The 19,279-nt window shown below is 37.9% G+C and overlaps 1 non-coding gene across 1 annotated transcript; it reads right to left on the minus strand.

Moving 5' to 3' along the window:
* Nucleotides 1-8,398: 8,398 nt before the first annotated feature.
* Nucleotides 8,399-8,470, minus strand: TRNAD-GUC (transfer RNA aspartic acid (anticodon GUC)). Its single transcript has one exon. It is a non-coding gene; the product is annotated as a tRNA-Asp (tRNA).
* Between the last annotated feature and the right edge of the window lie 10,809 nt (nucleotides 8,471-19,279).

A 19,279-nucleotide genomic window follows, 5' to 3' on the forward strand; every position in this document is an offset into this window, starting at 1 on the left:
TACATGACTGTGTGAACGTAATTCCAGATTGATAACGTGTTGACCAAGGCCGTGCAGAGGGCCTCTGCTGGCTGAGGTTTCGTTTCCTTATTTTTGTAAAGTTTTTATGTGTTGTTCCCTTATTTCCATTGCACATATTTCATAACTTGTTCACCTGTGTATATTTCATAAGTTGATTATGGTGTTAACATTTCATTCCTGTACATGATTCTTTCAAATATTGTATATTTTCTAACACTGATCAGTGTGTGTTGCAGGATAGGCTAGGCCTGGGCATTCTCATATTTTTTTACAGTAACTAGTGACATGAGATTAGCCTCTCTGCTGACTTTACTTTTCTTAGTTTTTTTAATTTCAGTTATGATTTGATTTCAGTCTTATTCACTTGCTTTGTTAGCTGGTTTAGATATCAAATTCCTCATATCATTGACGTTATCTCCTAAAGCCATAGCTTAACCCCGAAAAGACTACCTGGCGAGCTATCGGACTATGAATGATGTGTTGGCATTATGATGCATGTGTTGTACTTGATGGCAACCCTCTCATAGAAGAATATCTCACTTATGTATAACTGGATGAATCTTCAGAAGAGATGTCAGATGTGACTGATGGAGGACATCTCAAAGGAATCAGATGATAGTTCTATGTGTAACAAGTTAGCTTTGCCATCAAGTCCAAAGGGGGAGATTGTTGGCATTATGAGACAAGTGTTGTCCTTGATGGAAAATCACACTGATGGCAAATCATAGTGCAGAAGAAAAATATATACACGTTGGTTCACTATATACCAAGTCGCGTATACAAGCAGGTTCACTATATACCAAGTCGCGTATACGCAGGTTTGCTATATACCAAGTCGCGTGTACACGCTGGTTGGCTTCAGTAAAAGCGCGTGTATGTGGAAAACTTATCTTTGGTCCATGGCGGTTATTCCTTGGAAGTTGTGCCTATGGTTTTGGACCTTAGTGTCTCGACGGACGTGTTGATCCCTAGTTTTGAAGTTGATGGTATTGGATTTCTATGGTTTTGGCCCTTGGTATTGAATAAGGCCTAAGGCTATATAAGGAGAAGGAAATCATTAGGCAAGTGTATCTGAAAAGTCTTGAATATCTGATGAAGTATTAGATCCAGTATGCAGGTTATTGGTTGATGACGTATTGCTTGATCTGAGCTAAGGAGAGATCTCATCGGTTGATGGAGAACAAGATCTAAGGAGAAATCGGGATCAAATGGTTTAAAATGAACTATCTTTATATGGTTGATTATGCTTATTCTAGATCTGCATACTGACGCAAATAATGTTCTATAAGTGTTATAGTATGATTGATGTCTGGTACAGCTACAAAGTTATAAGGAAATATTTTTAGATCTGTACGCGGGTTGGCCTTGGAAAAAGGGCGTATACACGCAGGTTGGGTTCATCCAAGTAGCGTGTACATTGTAAAGCTTGATATTTGAAGTTGCAGATGGGTCTGATGGTTATTGCAGAGTTCTGTGTCTGCTCTGTGTTCTGGTGACTGTGTTGTTGACAGTGTTTCAGTGTTTCAGTGATCAATGATGCAGGTTGTACTACAATGATGATTGTCTTATGGATCCAGTATGAAAATGTATGAAACGTGGTCCCGGGTAGATCGTAGGCCGGCACCTACGTACTGGTAAACATATCAGCCAGTACAAGAGAAAGGGGGTTGTAGCTCCCTTCAGTAGCAGTTGGAAAACAAGTAAAGGTTGGAGCATTCTGTAGGTAGGCACCTACGTACTAGTAAATGGATCGGCTAGTACAAGAGCTAAGAGGGTTGTAGCCCTCTGCAGGTTGTAGCCTGCGTGCTGGTAAAGGACTGCACCAGTACATTGTAAAAGAAATTTCTTATTAAAGAAAAGATAGAGACGACTTGCAGCAGGTGGTTTTCACCCACATTGGGTTTCCACCTTATATCATGGTGTTCATGTGTGTGGCTTTTGTGTGATGATCTGTTCTGTTATACTGCACCTGTTTACTGTTAATATGGTTAATAATGTTCTGATGCATTTACTGAAGATAAGCTAATTGAATCATTAGATTACTGCATGTACGCTAGTTGCTCTTAACGAAGTCGCGTATATACGCTGATATACTTAACTGAAGCTGCGTGTATGAATCTGAGTATGAAATTGAAAAGTTTTATCTGATCTGATAATACTGATTCACCCCCCCTCTCAGTATTATTTCCAACAATTGGTATCAGAGCGGGTCCTTTGGTAGAAGCTTGATCGCTTGAAGGAGATCTGTGGAACAATGGGAAAGAAGCTTAAGAAGAAAGCTCATAAGAAGAAGAAGACATCTCAGAAGATCTATGACAGTGGGAGAGTCGATTGGGGATTAGGTATAAGAAGTTCTTCAGATTCAGAATCAGATTCAGAATCATTATCAGGTATGAATGTGTTATCCTCTGATGTTCCTGCTATATTTCCCTGTGAAAGTGATGGAAGTGATAGTGAAACTACTGAACATGCTTTTATGGGTGAGCAAGAAAAGTATCAAATAGAGGCAGTGTTTAGAAGGCTTGCAGACAAAGTTAAAGATCAACAAGATCTATTGAACAAAAGGGAATGTGCTTTCAAAGAAGAAGTTACCAAACTAAAAGCTCAATCAGAGGAAGGAAACAAGGTAAGAAAGTTACTCAAGGACAAAGAAAATCAATGTCAAAAGTTGCAGCATGAAGTGACATCATTAAGAAAAGAAGTCAACGAAAGAAGCACAACCATCAAGAAACTCAAAGATAGATCCAGCTACTATGAAAATCTTGAAGCTACAATCCTCTCACTAAAAGGAGATCTTGAAGAATCAAAGAAGCAGAATACAGATCTACTCCAAGCTATTACAAAACAAGAAAACGAAGTCACTAGCTTAAAATCTCAACTAGAATGTGCCTTTCGAGTTCGTCAAATGCAGCAGGATCTGAATGAATAACACGAAAAGGAGATTCTCAAACTAAGGCATCAGTTGGAAGAAGGAAGGAAAGATGGAGAAGACATGAAGAAGCAATGTCTAGAAAAGGAGGAACAACTTCAAGTTGAGGTAAATATCTTGAAAGGTAAATTAGAAGAAAAGGATAAACTTTTGAGATTTCAAGATAGTACTAAAGCCTTGGATGATATTCTTAGTAGTCAAAGGTCTCCTGCTATCAAGACTGGTCTTGGTTTTCATGAATCTGTTGAAGGAGAATCTAGCTCACAAGGTGAGGCAAGGAACTCTAAAGAGAAAACTAAAATGATCAACAAGGAGATGAAAGGTCAATCCCATCAACAATCAAGGAAAGAGACTCCTCAAAGAAAATCTTTTACTCCTCCTATGAATAATGTTGAATGTTATGTATGTCATAATCTTGGACATGTTGCAGCTAGATGTGGAAGAAGAAGGGTTCAAGACCATCATGTAGAAAGATCATCACATTCAAGGTACTTTAATGGATATTGTTTTTCTTGCAATATGTTTGGTCACAAAGCTGCTGATTGCTACAGGAGGAACATGAAACATGTTAGATGTTATGCATGTAACAAGCTTGGACATATAGCAAAGGAATGCAGGAACAAAGGATGGACATCACACCAAAAGAAGAAAACCTCATCACACTTGAAGATATGGAGGAAGACGGAAGTACAGTCAGCACAATGTACTGAGACACAGCACAGCACAGACATATCAGACTCAGGGGGAGCTGAAAGTGTAAAACTTCAGTGTTCTGAATCTCATACGCAAATTCCTTAAAGGGAAGTCGCGTATATACGCGAGTTAGACACTGCAAAGTCACGTATATGTCAGTCTGAGGAAAAGCAGTGGGGACAGGATCAGAAAAAGGATCTGATATGGTTCAGTCTATTATTTGCTCTGTTGGTTAATAGCTACAGTCTACTGAGGATGTGTGGAAATGTTTTGTTACTTGTATGATGTCTAGAAGTGTTTTGATCCTAACTTGAGGATGATGATGTTTTGATGCTTATTGCTGATATATGCATGATCAGATCTAACAGATGGCACTGGTTGAGGGGGAGCATATGCCTTTAGTAATTCATTGTTGGAATTATGGTTAATAATCCTTGGTGATGATTCTTATATGTCTAAATGATATATCTTGCTATGATGTGGTTGTGAGTTGTCTATGATAAACTCTCATACGATTCTTGAAGTTACATAGAAGATGTTCAGATCAGATTTATGGTTGATTCTTTGATGATGTATATATGGTACTTACATGGTAATCTTCATAAGGACAAGGAGAAGTACAAAGCTTGAATACACATCTTCCTCACTTAATGATGAGTCACTCATATACTGCTGTTGTCATATGCATAAAGATCATACAGTTATGATGCAGGCACTCATGTGGATAAGGATTGTTGCTGATGATGATATCAAGAAGCTTTGTCAAAAGAGTTTGATCTCAAGATACATAGTGCTGATACACGGATGACTCCTCAAAGTCACTTTGTTGGAGACATGATGATGAGTTCGTATCTATATGATGATAGGTTTATACTTACATATGTTGGTTGATGCAGATGTTCCCAAGTAATGATACTTGGATCATGTAGAGCTTGATGAAATGGCTATGATGGTTTCACACATGATAATGTGAATGACTCTGAATTCTGTTCAAAGGGATGAATTGATGCAGACATACCTTGTTATAGGTTGATGACTTATTCTCTACAGGACATTTACAGGTTGCTGATATGGAAATTGGTATACGCGTGTTGTATAAAGGATATCCGCATACATACGCTGATTTATGCAGGTGAAGTCGCGTATATAGAGTTCTGAACAGCAAGGGAAAACTCTGAATGAAAAGATTCTGAAATGGGTCTAACAGAGACCATCTGGTACAGTCAGAGGGATCAGATAATGATGCAGTGTTGGCATTACCTTAGATGCAGAGGGAGAACAAAAAGAAAATATAATTGCTGGACTAGATGCTTATGGAACAAATCATACATTGTGTATGATAGCTGCTGATGACTATCGTGGTCTTACTTAGATGTCTGGTCTCTTGACTCATGAAGTAATTGAGTGTCTCTATCTATTGTAATCATTTGATGAAATCTCTTCTGGTCATATGATGAATGTTGAAATATTTCAGTCATGTATTTTCATCAAGGTCATGTAACGGCCTATGTTGGTTTCCCCACTATGCCTGGGATGAATGATGTTATACTCTTGAATTATCATGTGTAAACTTTTGGTATATCCCCACTTGATTGGGAGATGGATGTATGTATGAGTCCTTGGTGATAGGAAGGTCTTTTATGATGTATAGAGTCATGTTCTTCTTGAAGAACATCTTTTGCAGATCTTGCCTACAGTCAGGAAGAGCATGAACAGCACACTTCAGCAGTACAGAGATTCAGCATGTACTCAGAGGGAGCATGGACAGATTGGTACACCTTGGCATATACAAAGGGGGAGATTATTCAGAGATTTCAGCAGGTACTCAGGGGGAGTATGGACAGTGGAATGATTCAGCAAAGGAAGAGAATATCTTGGTCCACCCTTTGCCCTTGATGTCAAAGGGGGAGAGTGATTTGGTGTTGTTGCCATCAAGTCCAAAGGGGGAGATTGTTGGCATTATGATGCATATGTTGTACTTGATGGCAACCCACTCATAGAAGAACATCTCACTTACATACAACTAGATCAATCTACAGATGTGACTAAATGCATGGGATGTAGGACAGCTCAAAGGAACAAGAAGACCAAGTTCTAAGTGTAACAAGTTAGCTTTGCCATCAAGTCCAAAGGGGGAGATTGTTGGCATTATGATGCATGTGTTGTACTTGATGGCAACCCTCTCATAGAAGAATATCTCACTTATGTATAACTGGATGAATCTTCAGAAGAGATGTCAGATGTGACTGATGGAGGACAGCTCAAAGGAATCAGATGATAGTTCTATGTGTAACAAGTTAGCTTTGCCATCAAGTCCAAAGGGGGAGATTGTTGGCATTATGAGACAAGTGTTGTCCTTGATGGCAAATCACACTGATGACAAATCATAGTGCAGAAGGATAGCAGCAAGGAATTGATGATCAGTCTACAAGTATGAAGAAAAATATATACACGCTGGTTCACTATATACCAAGTCGCGTATACAAGCAGGTTCACTATATACCAAGTCGCGTATACGCAGGTTCGCTATATACCAAGTCGCCTGTACACGCTGGTTGGCTTCAGTAAAAGCGCGTGTATGTGGAAAACTTATCTTTGGTCCATGGCAGTTATTCCTTGGAAGTTGTGCCTATGGTTTTGGACCTTGGTGTCTCGACGGACGTGTTGATCCCTAGTTTTGAAGTTGATGGTATTGGATTTCTATGGTTTTGGCCCTTGGTATTGAACAAGGCCTAAGGCTATATAAGGAGAAGGAAATCATTAGGCAAGTGTATCTGAAAAGTCTTGAATATCTGATGAAGTATTAGATCCAGTATGCAGGTTATTGGTTGATGACGTATTGCTTGATCTGAGCTAAGGAGAGATCTCATCGGTTGATGGAGAACAAGATCTAAGGAGAAATCGGGATCAAATGGTTTAAAATGAACTATCTTTATATGGTTGATTATGCTTATTCTAGATCTGCATACTGACGCAAATAATTTTCTATAAGTGTTATAGTATGATTGATGTCTGGTACAGCTGCAAAGTTATAAGGAAATATTTTTAGATCTGTACGCGGGTTGGCCTTGGAAAAAGGGCGTATACACGCAGGTTGGGTTCATCCAAGTAGCGTGTACATTGTAAAGCTTGATATTTGAAGTTGCAGATGGGTCTGATGGTTATTGTAGAGTTCTGTGTCTGCTCTGTGTTCTGGTGACTGTGTTGTTGACAGTGTTTCAGTGTTTCAGTGATCAATGATGCAGGTTGTACTACAATGATGATTGTCTTATGGTTCCAGTATGAAAATGTATGAAACGTGGTCCCGGGTAGATCTAGGCCGGAACCTACGTACTGGTAAACATATCAGCCAGTACAAGAGAAAGGGGGTTGTAGCTCCCTTCAGTAGCAGTTGGAAAACAAGTAAAGGTTGGAGCATTCTGTAGGTAGGCACCTACGTACTAGTAAATGGATCGGCTAGTACAAGAGCTAAGAGGGTTGTAGCCCTCTGCAGGTTGTAGCCTGCGTACTGGTAAAGGACTGCACCAGTACATTGTAAAAGAAATTTCTTATTAAAGAAAAGATAGAGACAACTTGCAGCAGGTGGTTTTCACCGACATTGGGTTTCCACCTTATATCATGGTGTTCATGTGTGTGGCTTTTGAGTGATGATCTGTTCTGTTATACTGCACCTGTTTACTATTAATATGGTTAATAATGTTCTGATGCATTTACTGAAGATAAGCTAACTGAATCATTAGATTACTGCATGTACGCTAGTTGCTCTTAACGAAGTCACGTATATACGCTGATATACTTAACTGAAGCTGCGTGTATGAATCTGAGTATGAAATTGAAAAGTTTTATCTGATCTGATAATACTGATTCACCCCCCCTCTCAGTATTATTTCCAACATGATGTGATTTGATTTTAGTTTTATTTTTCTGCAATTAGATATCAAATTCCTCATATCATTGACGCTATCTCCAAAGCCATAGCTTAACCCCGAAAAGACTACCTGGTGAGCTATCAGACTATGAATGATGTGATTTTATTTTAGTTTTATTTTTCTGCAATTAGATATCAAATTCCTCATATCATTGACGTTATCTCCAAATCCATAGCTTAACCCCGAAAAGACTACCTGGCGGGCTATCGGACTATGAATTATGTGATTTGATTTTAGTTTTATTTTTCTGCAATTAGATATCAATTCCTCATGTTATTGACGTTATCTCCAGAGCCATAGCTTAACCCCGAAAAGACTACTTGGCGAGCTATCGGACTATAAATGAAGTGAATTGATTTTACTTTTATTAGTTTGCAGTTTTTGACTTGTTTGAGTGCAGTAGCTTAACTTATTTTTCTGTATTTAGATGAGCAGCAGAGATAGTGATTTCATGATCAGTAGTTCATCATTTGTTTGATTTTAATAGTAGCACATTTCCATTCTTGTTTAAGTGTTAGTTTCATTACTAGTATGTTTTGAGATCCTCTGAAGTGTTAAGCTCTGGAAATCATTATAAAGGACATAATTTCCTTAAAATATATATCCATACTTACCTTCTAAAGTATTCTTAAAACTTAGGAATAGGATTCACATTAAGAGATAAACGAAGATAAAACCCCCCAAAAAAAATAAAAATTGGAAACAATAAAAAGTAAGAAAGAGGTTTTCTTGCACATATAGTGCACCACACTTCATCAGTTTACGACTCCCAGATTGATAGTTAATGTAGCAATTTAGGACATACTAAATTTACTAAACATTTTGGCGCCATTGCCGGGGATCGAACCCGGGTCACCCGCATGACAGGCGGGAATACTCACCACTATACTACAACGACTCCTGGATTGATAGTTAATGTAGCAATTTAGGACATACTAAATTGACTTAAAATTTTGGCACCATTGCTAGGGAAGTGTAACTAGGTAGCCGATCTCTTACATAAAAAAAAAAGGAAAAGAAGGGAAAAATTAATAACTTCTTGAATTATGCTCTCCTCTTGCACCTAGTGTGATCTGGAGGATCAGGAAAGAGAGTTATTAGTTCAATAATTTCTTGATTATTCTCTCTTCTTGCACTTAGTGTGATCTGGAAGATCAGAAAGAGAATTATTAGCTCGACTTGAAAAATAAAAAATAATAAAAAAATGACATGCATAGAGCAAGAGATTCTAGGGGAAGGTTTATAGCTAGGGCCAAGAGTTCGATTTTCACAACTCCAGCTTCTTCAAGGCATAGACAAGATACACCTCCATCTACTCCCAGCCTTAGGATTCTTGGAATTCAAGGAGCAGCAGTTGAATTAGAAGATTCTCCCACACTATCTACTAAATCTGATCTAGGAGAAGAACCTTTCTTCACTTCTACAAGGGAACATATTATAATCAAAGAATTAGAATCACCTGAAGAAGAGGAAAAGGGAGAAACTCTCTCTTGTCCACCATTAATAGAAGAACCAGAAGACTCTGAGGAAACTATCATGACAGAGGAAGTAGTAGATGGATTTGGAGGAGGGGGTAGAGGTAGAGGAAGAGGAAATAATGGAGGCAACACTGGAGGAGGTAGAGGTAATAATGGAGGAAATAGGGAAGGAGATAACTCATTTGGATTCCCTATAGCCGATGAGGAAACTCATACAACAATGAAAAACATTTCACCATTTGTCCTCCCAAACTTTTATGGGTTGCGAAGTGAGGATCCTGAAACATTTCTATTTGAGTTTGAAGTCTTGTGCTGAACCTATGACTATATGGAAGACTCTCAAAAACTCAAACTGTTTCCTTCAACATTGAAAGGAGCTACTTTGAAATGGTTCATGGGATTAGTCACTCAATCTATTAGGACTTGGAATGATATGAAACAAACATTTCTGGATAGGTATCTGGACTATTGTATGCCCACCAATCATAAGGATGAGGTATTCAAAATGATGCAAAAAGAAGATGAAAACTTGGATGATTTACTTGAAAGATTTCAATACAACTTAAAGAGAGCAAAAATGAGTAATTTAGACGATGAAACCTTGAAAGGCCTTCTATTGAAATCCATTAGAGATGAATGGGTAGATATTTTAAACATGATGGGGAAGGGAGACATTTCTCAACTTCCACTTCGTGACATAGCAGAACTATGTGTCCATATCTCAAGGGGAAAATCTAAAACGGGAAAGGGGCCTAGAGATCCTTCTCTTGTTAGAGCAAACAAATCTGCAACTGGATCGGTAAGTAGGGCAAAGATTGGCAATATTCTTGATGAGTTCAAAACTGATATTTTAGGGAGCCTTAGTGAACAACTAGACACCCTTAAAATACAAAACAAGCAAAAAGCAAAAGCTGATGCCTTGGCCATCTTTTGTCCAAAATGTAGGAAGAAACATGCTCTAAGGGAATGCCCCTTGGAAGCAAAAGTTGTAGAAACATGTATGATTTGCTCAGAAAGTCATGAGACCAAGGATTGTCCTTCAATTCCTGGGCTCAAAGCTGTCTTTTAGGAGGATCCAAATTCAGTAGAATCCCTCTGTTTTGTTTCAAGAAGACCTTGGCAGGGGCAACAAAATCAAGGATCTAGCAATCCTATGAGATTTCAGCTCCCGCCAAATTGGAATTATTGGCAACAAATTTGGACCCAACCTCAAAATCCATATCAATCATGGGCACAAGGGATGCAAAATGCTTATGGGAGATTTGCTCAATTTTATCAATATCCTCCATCTTTTCAAAATCAACAAAATCCACAACTTCCAAATCAAAACCCACGACTTTCATTACCATTTCCACAACAACAACCTTCTCAACAAAATCCAAATCCTCAACTCTTGCTTCCATTTAAACAAAAGACAAATCAACTACCAGCTTAGCCATTGCCAAATCCTAACAATAAAAATCCTCAGAATGCTTACATGGTAGAAGGACAACAATTTCCTACCTATATGATTGTTCCTCTTAATGATGTTCAACTCAGATCTGGTAGAGTTTTAGAAAAACCTTCTATAGATGTTTAGGAGCAAGATACCTCTGAGGAGGATTCTCTTAAAATCAATAAAGGTTCTGAGGAAGCATCTCTTCAAAACTCAATCATTCGAAAAGAAAAAGAAAAAGAGTCAACCCCCACAACTCCTATAGTTGAGCAACTTGCACCTTCATCCACGCCTCCTTTCCCTGAAAGATTACAAATTGATAAAGGGGTGGAAAAACAAATCTTGTTGCCTGAATATGATTTTCTAGATGAATTAAAGAATGTCTGTATCAAGATTCCCTTGCTACAAGCCATTAGAGAGATTCCTATTCTAGCAAAAATAATAAAGGAGTTGAGTCTCAAAAGACCAGGAGGGAAACCAAGAGATACAAGAAGTATCCACCTGGTAGGAAAAATTGCGGATATCATGATGGGAAAAATTACCATGCAGAAATATGTGGATCCAGGTTGTCCAATTGTCAAGACACATATAAATGGGATAGAAATTCCAAATACTTTGATTGACTTAGGGGCTTCTATAAACATTATGTGTAGACAGACTATGGAACAGCTTAAACTTCCTAATCTTCTTTTTACACCCACCTTAATGCAACTTGCAGATAGATCAATAATCAAACTAGATGGTGTATTAGAAGATATTTCAGTCTCCTTAGATTCTTGAGAATATCCAGTAGATTTCATGATTTTGACTCCCAAGAGTAATTTAGGAGGTCACCCACTTATCTTAGGAAGACCTTGGCTAGCCACAGCTGATGCTTTCATTAGTTGTAGATCTGGGGATATGTACATTTCTGATGGTAGTTTAAAAAAGAAATTCAATTTGTATCCTCCAGCGAAAGCAATTACAGAAGTAGGAGACAATGAATGGGTCAATGATGAAGACATTATACAATCTGTCTTTACTATTTCTGAAATTAGTGAAGATAGTCAAATTCTGAACACATTAGAAAATTTTGAAACATCTTCAGAATATGACCACACACAATTTCAGTTAGATTCTGATATTGAATATTTATCATCAAGACAAATATCTCTTTACTCTATGGAAGAGTTTGGTAATTCTACCATTGAGATTTTTCCAGGCAAAACATTGAATATCAACAAAAATTTGGAAAAGTCACAACATGAAGAACTAACCAGAATCTTACAAAAACATTCTACTGCATTTGCATGGGAGTATACCGATATGAAAGGTATTGACCCTAAGACTTGCATCCATCATATCTATATTGAGGAAAATAGTAGACCAATCAGACAACCTAAAAGAAGGATGAATCCAAATCTTAGGGAGATAGTGAAAGAAGAGCTCCAAAAACTACTCAATGTAAACTTCATTTACCCAATTTCAGATAGCCGATGGGTTTCTCCTTTGGTTATAGTACCCAAAAATAATGGTAAATGGAGGGTATGCATTGATTATAGGGAATTGAATAAAGAAACTTTGAAGGATCACTTTCCTTTGCCCTTTATCGATCAAGTATTAGATACATTAGCAGGCAAAAAATATTTTTCATTTTTGGATGGTTTTAGTGGGTATAATCAAATTCAGGTAGCACCTGAAGATCAGGATAAGACTACATTTACTTTTCCATGGGGAACTTTTGCTTATCGAGTGCTTCCTTTTGGATTATGTAATGCACCCGCAACATTCCAAAGAGCAGTACTAGGAATTTTTTCTGATCTAAATCATGATTGTGTAGAGGTATATATGGATGACTTTACGGTTTATGGTGATTCGTTTGAAGAGGCATTAGAAAATTTGGAAAAAGTCCTTATAAGATGTAAAGAAACGAACCTTTCATTAAGCCATGAAAAATGCTTTATGATGTTTACTGAAGGTATTGTTTTAGGACATCATATTTCAGGGGATGGGATTAAAGTCGATAGATCAAAAGTTGAAGTCATCTCCAAGTTACCTATTCCAAATTCTCAAAAAGATGTTAGAAGTTTTCTGTGATTTACTGGATATTATAGAAGATTTATAGAAAACTTCACTAAAATAGCATCTCCACTCTTCAAATTGCTTACAAAAGACTATGAATTCAAATGGGTTCCTGATTGTCAATCAGCATTTGAAACTTTGAAAACAAGAATATCTGAAGCACCTATCTTGAGAGGACCAAATTGGAAACTCCCTTTCCATATTTCTATAGATGCTTCAGATACAGCTCTAGGGGCTGTGTTGGGACAAAAAGATTTAGTTCCTTATGCCATTTACTATACCAGTAAAAATTTAACTCTTACCGAGTTGAACTATACCGTGACTGAAAAAGAGTTCTTAGCTGTTTTTCATGCAATCAATAAGTTCAGACATTATATAACAGGCTATGAAACTTTTATTCATACTTATCATTCCGCAATTAGATATCTAATGAGCAAACCCATTACTAATGGCAGAGTTACAAGGTGGCTCCTACTTTTACAGGAATTCAATATTACTGTGTTAGATAGACCAGGGAAACAAAATACAGTAGCTGATTTCTTGTCTAGGATTCAGAATACTAAAGAAGATTCTCCTGTAGAGGACAAGTTTCCTAATGAATATTTATTTGCAGTAACTACTAAGACCCCTTGGTATGCAGATATAGCTAACTATTTGGTTACAGGGAAACTACCTCCACATTTATTTCCTGGTGAAAGAAGAAAGATTATTCAGGAGAGTTCAAAATATTCATGAATTTCTAACGAATTGTTCAAAACGGGGCCGGATTTGGTGATCAGAAGATGTGTTAGGGAAAATGAAACGCCTGATATTCTCAAAGCATGTCATGACGAAACATGCGGAGGACACTTTGCTGACAGAAGGACAGCCTATAACATCCTCTCTTTAGGATATTATTGGCCATCCCTCTTCAAAGATGCAAAACAATATGTGAAAAGGTGTGACCGTTGTCAAAGAGTGGGGAAACCCACCCTCTCAAATGAAATGCCATTGCAGCCACAGGTACTCATCGAACCCTTTGAAAAATGGGCCTTAGACTTCATTGGACCTATTAACCCACCATCTAAACAAAGAAAGTATATATTGGTATGCACTGAGATGTCACTAAATGGGTAGAAGCCAAAGCATTATTTTTTGCTACTGAGCATTCAGTTGTTAGTTTTCTTTATGAGGATATTTTTACTCGCTTTGGTGTTCCAAGAGAAATTGTGACAGATCAGGGAGGTCAATTCACATCCAAACTGGTGGAGAAGCTAATGGAAGAATACAAATTCAAGCACAGGAAATCTACTCCTTACCATCCGCAAGCAAATGGTCAAGTGGAATCTACAAACAAAGTTATTGAAGGCATCATTACCAAGACTGTTCATCTACACAGAAGAGATTGGATGGAAAGGCTTCCCCAAGCCTTATGGGCCTACAGAACTACATGGAGGAATACAACAGGACATTCTCCCTATGAGCTTGTTTATGGGAAAGAAGTCCTGCTCCCCATTGAGTTTCAAGTCAAAACTTTCAAGATGGCAGTTCAGTTGGGAATGGATCTATCAGAAGCCCAAAAGAATAGAATGGAGAACTTGAATGAACTAGATGAGATCAGACAAGAAGCAATCCTAAGAATTGATCTAGTTCAATATCAAAGAGCTAAGTGGCATGACAAATACATCAAGGAGAAAAAGTTTCAAGAAGGAGATTGGGCATTGCTATTTGATTCCAAGTTCAAAGATTTCAAAGGTAAATTTCAGACTCATTGGCTTGGGCCATATGAGATTGACAAAGTCTTTAGCAATGGAGTGGTAAGAATCAAAACCATTGATGAATACCAAACTCCTCTTATTGTGAATGGTCACAGATTGAAGATCTATCATAAGCCACTCTCAAAGGAGGAATTTGTCAAAATATTTCAGGATAATTCTGCAATAAAGTTGGTGAAGAAGAATCCTTCTTCTCCACCAGCCTAGTCCTTGTCTTTTTCTGTTTTACAAAAAAATAAAAATAAAAATAATAATAATAATAAATATTTGTATAAGCCTGAAAACCAATCATTGATTGGCAGTTTTATACAGAAAATACAGGGCGAAAATCAGAAACTTCTGACGCTTTATATTTTCCAAAAACAAATCTCTCTCTCATTTTATAGTTTCACTCCACTTCACTTCATTTCACTTCACTCCACTTCATTTCATTCCATTTTATCATCATATTCCACCAATAAAAGTCCTTTCATGACCAGTTTTCATTCACTCAGTCATCATTCATCCATCTCCATTCAGTCATATGTTCACTGTGTCAGTTTCCACAGCTGAATCCTGTTTCCGCAGCTAAAAACTGATTCCGCAGCTGATTGTTGATTCCGTAGCTAACACTCTGTTGTTCAGCACTGACAGTCAGATGTTAGCCAGATGATAATGAAAACCAATTGCAGGCATGACAAAGGAAGATCTTTTGAAGATATAAAGCATCTAAAAGCATCAACAAGAAGCAGCGAATCAGAGATCAGTGGACGGAAGTGGTAAGGTTCCATGGTATGAGCAAAGTTCATTTCAAATAGCATTTTAAAGCACATTCTATATAGTTATGAAACCACTAGCTCCATTATATGTAATGATTCGCCTTGATAGCTTCCATAACCACTTCATGGCCTTTACATAATTCCACCACGAACCTTGCATTAATTTTTAACAACCCCATGATCCATCTCCGAATTTAACTCGTGTTTTATTGTACTTTGACACTCCACCTGTTAAACTAGGTAATTATGAGGACGTAATCGATTTGATCACGACTCTTTCCTACCACACAAATTCCGTAGCTATTTTGTGAGCATGCTAATGTATATTCCGTAGCCGTCTAATTCAAAACTCTACCGGGCTCACTCTATTCCCCTACTATTCCATCGAAGTTACATTTGTATTTCTGCCCTGCTCACATAAGCCCTCGCTCTGTGAGCTCATTTTTACTACCTGTTCTACATCTCCCGCTAACACAACCGTTTCACCTCCGTTAGTCCATTACTCACAGTCCATCAGTCACAGACGTATTTTTAAGGCAGAGGAAGGAATGGGCCTACTGGTGCGAACAGAGCCGGACGGGCCTAACTTCATGGAGGGTTACCCACAATTGAAAAGTGTATTAAGGAAGGCACGGTGGCTGCAGTTCATCCAGAAATTCAGAGGTCACGATAAAGAAGTTACGAAGACCTTTGCAAGGTCTTTTAATGGCATGGAAGTTGAGGTTGGAGACCTTAAATTCTCAGTCATAGAGGCATCTATCACAGTAGCAATGGAACTCCCACAGGAAGGGGAATGGTGGTTCAAAAAAAAAAAAATTGATGAGAAGGCCTGGAGGATTATGCTGCATAACCCAGGTATGGATATCACTGTCTTCAAACGTGGAATCCCTGTTTTTACTCTAGAGGAAAAGTGGACTGGTTTATTATTGATTATCTAGAAGTTTATTACATGTGAAGGACGGTTTGGGTCCATGTACATGTACCACACCCGACTGCTAATGAATTTTCTAGAAAATCAAACTATCAATTTGCCTTATTTTCTATTGAATAGCCTGAAAAAGATGTCCACAACTGTACAAAAGAACCTGGATGACATAGAGCCCCACCTTTACCATCACGGCCTTGTCAAAATTTTAATTGAAAAATAGTTGAAGGAAAGAAAAGATACTTGGGAACAGTTTTTGATTCGAAACTTCTTTCAGGACCCACCTGAAACACCTGAAAGTAGCTCAGCAAAGAAAAGTAGGAGAAAGAAAACAAGTGTGAACATTCAGGACACTCCTACTAACATAGTTAAAGACACTAGTAAGGAAGAGAAGCTGACTGAGAGTAGGAAGCAAGGGGGACAAAAGGGGAAAAGAAATATTGAAGCTGCCTATCAAACCCCAGAACCTTCCTCAGGAGAAGATCAAATACTCTCTGAAAGACTAATCTACCTTAGGGAACAATCAGTTGCAGCAAAGAGAAAAGGGAAAGAAAAACACAGTGTGGAGAAAGGAGACCCCAACTCACAAAATCTAAGGAGGAGCTCCAGACTTAAAGGAAAACTGAGGAAAGTACAAACTAAAGGGGCCCACTTCATTGACTTAGGAGAGGAAACAATAGAACAGTCTCCAGCAATCTCTCCTGGCCGTAGCCCACCACATTCTCAACCAAATATTGAGACCAGTCCTCCAGATATTGAGATCAGTCCTCTTCAACAGGATTTTGGGGTCAGCCCAAGAAAGACTACACCTGAGATAGATCCAAACTAGCAAGAAATGTATGATTTTATTGAGTCATTGGAGAAGACTGCCACAGATCCAGGCACTTCATCTACCCAGCCTAATACAGCACAGGAAGCTCTAATCCAATCACTAAAACAGGAAGTTTTTGAACTGGAAGTCTTGAATAGACACATCAAAAGAGAAAATGAAACATTGAAGGAACAAAGCAGATTGGATAAGATTATTCACGACAACACCATGTTGCATCTTGGGCTGTGGCAGAAGAAGAATAGGAAATTGAAGAAAAAGAGCAGGAGGTTGAGTAGAGCTCTTATCAACCTCAAATTCAGGTGCTTAATGAGAAAGCCTAGGATGACAGTGGTACCAAGAAAGAAGAGAAGAAGGCTGGATGTGTTAGTAGAGGTCTTAGAACACGTGAACTGAAGGGAGGATGGCCAAAGTTTTGGTTGCATGGGGACATGCAACACCTTCACAGTGGGGGTATGTTCAGCCCTAAAACTACATCTCTCCTACACACTTTCCTAGACTTTTTATACTCACCAGTACCTCATAAGCTATCAAAGATCATTGCATATTGATTCCAAGAGCATTTAAGTGGTTTTCTAACTATGTTTTTGTGTTTGTTGTTTGACTTAGATTTTTCTCATTAGCTGCAGAATGCAGCCACTTTCCGCAGCTGATTCAACTTTCCGCAGTTGTTTTTGTTGATCTCTAGGTTCCAGGTGTCATCAAGCAAAACGAGGCACGTGGGTAGTTTTAGAATGACTTGGACATGGATCAGGTCCTATTGGTTCATCCAAATTCGCAGAGGAAGCCCTTGGTCAAACGGTGGTCAAACGAAGAGTTCTACGGCAAACAGGACTCTGTTTTCAAACACGTGAAGGGTCTGGGACCGTTCCTAGATCCATGGGTTCATTTTGATAGCTGTAGACTACCCCCACGATGCAAATCCAATAGCCACTTTTGATAGATTGAATGATCTTGGCAACCATCATGCTAAGCTTACGGATGTTGTCTTTTTACGTGTCCTCAGTCGAAGATGTTTCATAGGAAAACAGTTATGAAATTTCCCTTATAAATAATGTGTTTGCACACGCATAGAACTAGTTAATTTTTTATGTCGTTTTGTTGTTAGTCATTGTATTGTGCCATGAACTGATCCTGTTGTTGTAACAAGAGGATTCTTCCTCTATTTTTCAATATAATCAGACTCTGTTTTACATGACTGTGTGAACGTAATTCCAGACTGATAACGTGTTGACCAAGGTTGTGCAAAGGGCCCCTGCTGGCTGAGGTTTTGTTTCCTTATTTTTGTAAATTTTTTATGTGTTGTTCCCTTATTTCCATTGCACATATTTCATAACTTGTTCACCTGTGTATATTTCATAAGTTAATTATGGTGTTAACATTTCATTCCTATACATGATTCTTTCAAATATTGTATATTTTCTAACACTTCTCAGTGTGTGTTGCAGGATAGGCTAGTCCCGGGCATTCTCATATAGTTTTTACAGTAACTAGTGACATGAGATTAGCCTCTCTGCTGACTTTACTTTCTTAGTTTTTTTAATTTCAGTTATGCTTTGATTTCAGTCTTATTCACTTGCTTTGTTAGTTGGTTTAGATATCAAATTCCTCATATCATTGACGTTATCTCCTAAAGCCATAGCTTAACCCCGAAAAGACTACCTGGCGAGCTATCGGACTATGAATGATGTGATTTGATTTTAGTTTTATTTTTCTGCAATTAGATATCAAATTCCTCATATCATTGACGTTATCTCCAAAGCCATAGCTTAACCCCGAAAATACTACCTGGCGAGCTATCGGACTATGAATTATGTGATTTGATTTTAGTTTTATTTTTCTGAAATCAGATATCAAATTCCTCATATCATTGACGTTATCTCCAAAGCCATAGCTTAACCCCGAAAAGACTACCTGGCGAGCTATCAGACTATGAATGATGTGATTTGATTTTAGTTTTATTTTTCTGCAATTAGATATCAATTCCTCATGTTATTGACGTTATCTCCAGAGCCATAGCTTAACCCTGAAAATACTACTTGGCGAGCTATCGGACTATAAATGAAGTGAATTGATTTTACTTTTATTAGTTTGCAGTTTTTGACTTGTTTGAGTGCAGTAGCTTAACTTATTTTTCTGTATTTAGATGAGCAGCAGGGATAGTGATTTCATGATCAGTAGTTCGTCATTTGTTTGATTTTAATAGCAGCACATTTCCATTCTTGTTTAAGTGTTAGTTTCATTACTAGTATGTTTTGAGATCCTCTGAAGTGTTAAGCTCTAGAAATCATCATAAAGGACATAATTGCCTTAAAATCTATATCCATACTTACCTTCTAAAGTATTCTTAAAACTCAGGAATAGGATTCACATTAGGAGATAAATGAAGATAAAACCCCCAAAACAAAATAAAAATTGGAAACAATAAAAAGTAAGAAAGAGGTTGTCTTGCACATATAGTGCGCCA

The sequence above is a fragment of the Pinus tabuliformis genome, chromosome 1_2, assembly GCF_031772625.1.
Source record: "Pinus tabuliformis cultivar Carrire ecotype Pingquan chromosome 1_2, CPIR1, whole genome shotgun sequence".
In the NCBI taxonomy this organism is placed as follows: Eukaryota; Viridiplantae; Streptophyta; class Pinopsida; order Pinales; family Pinaceae; genus Pinus; species Pinus tabuliformis.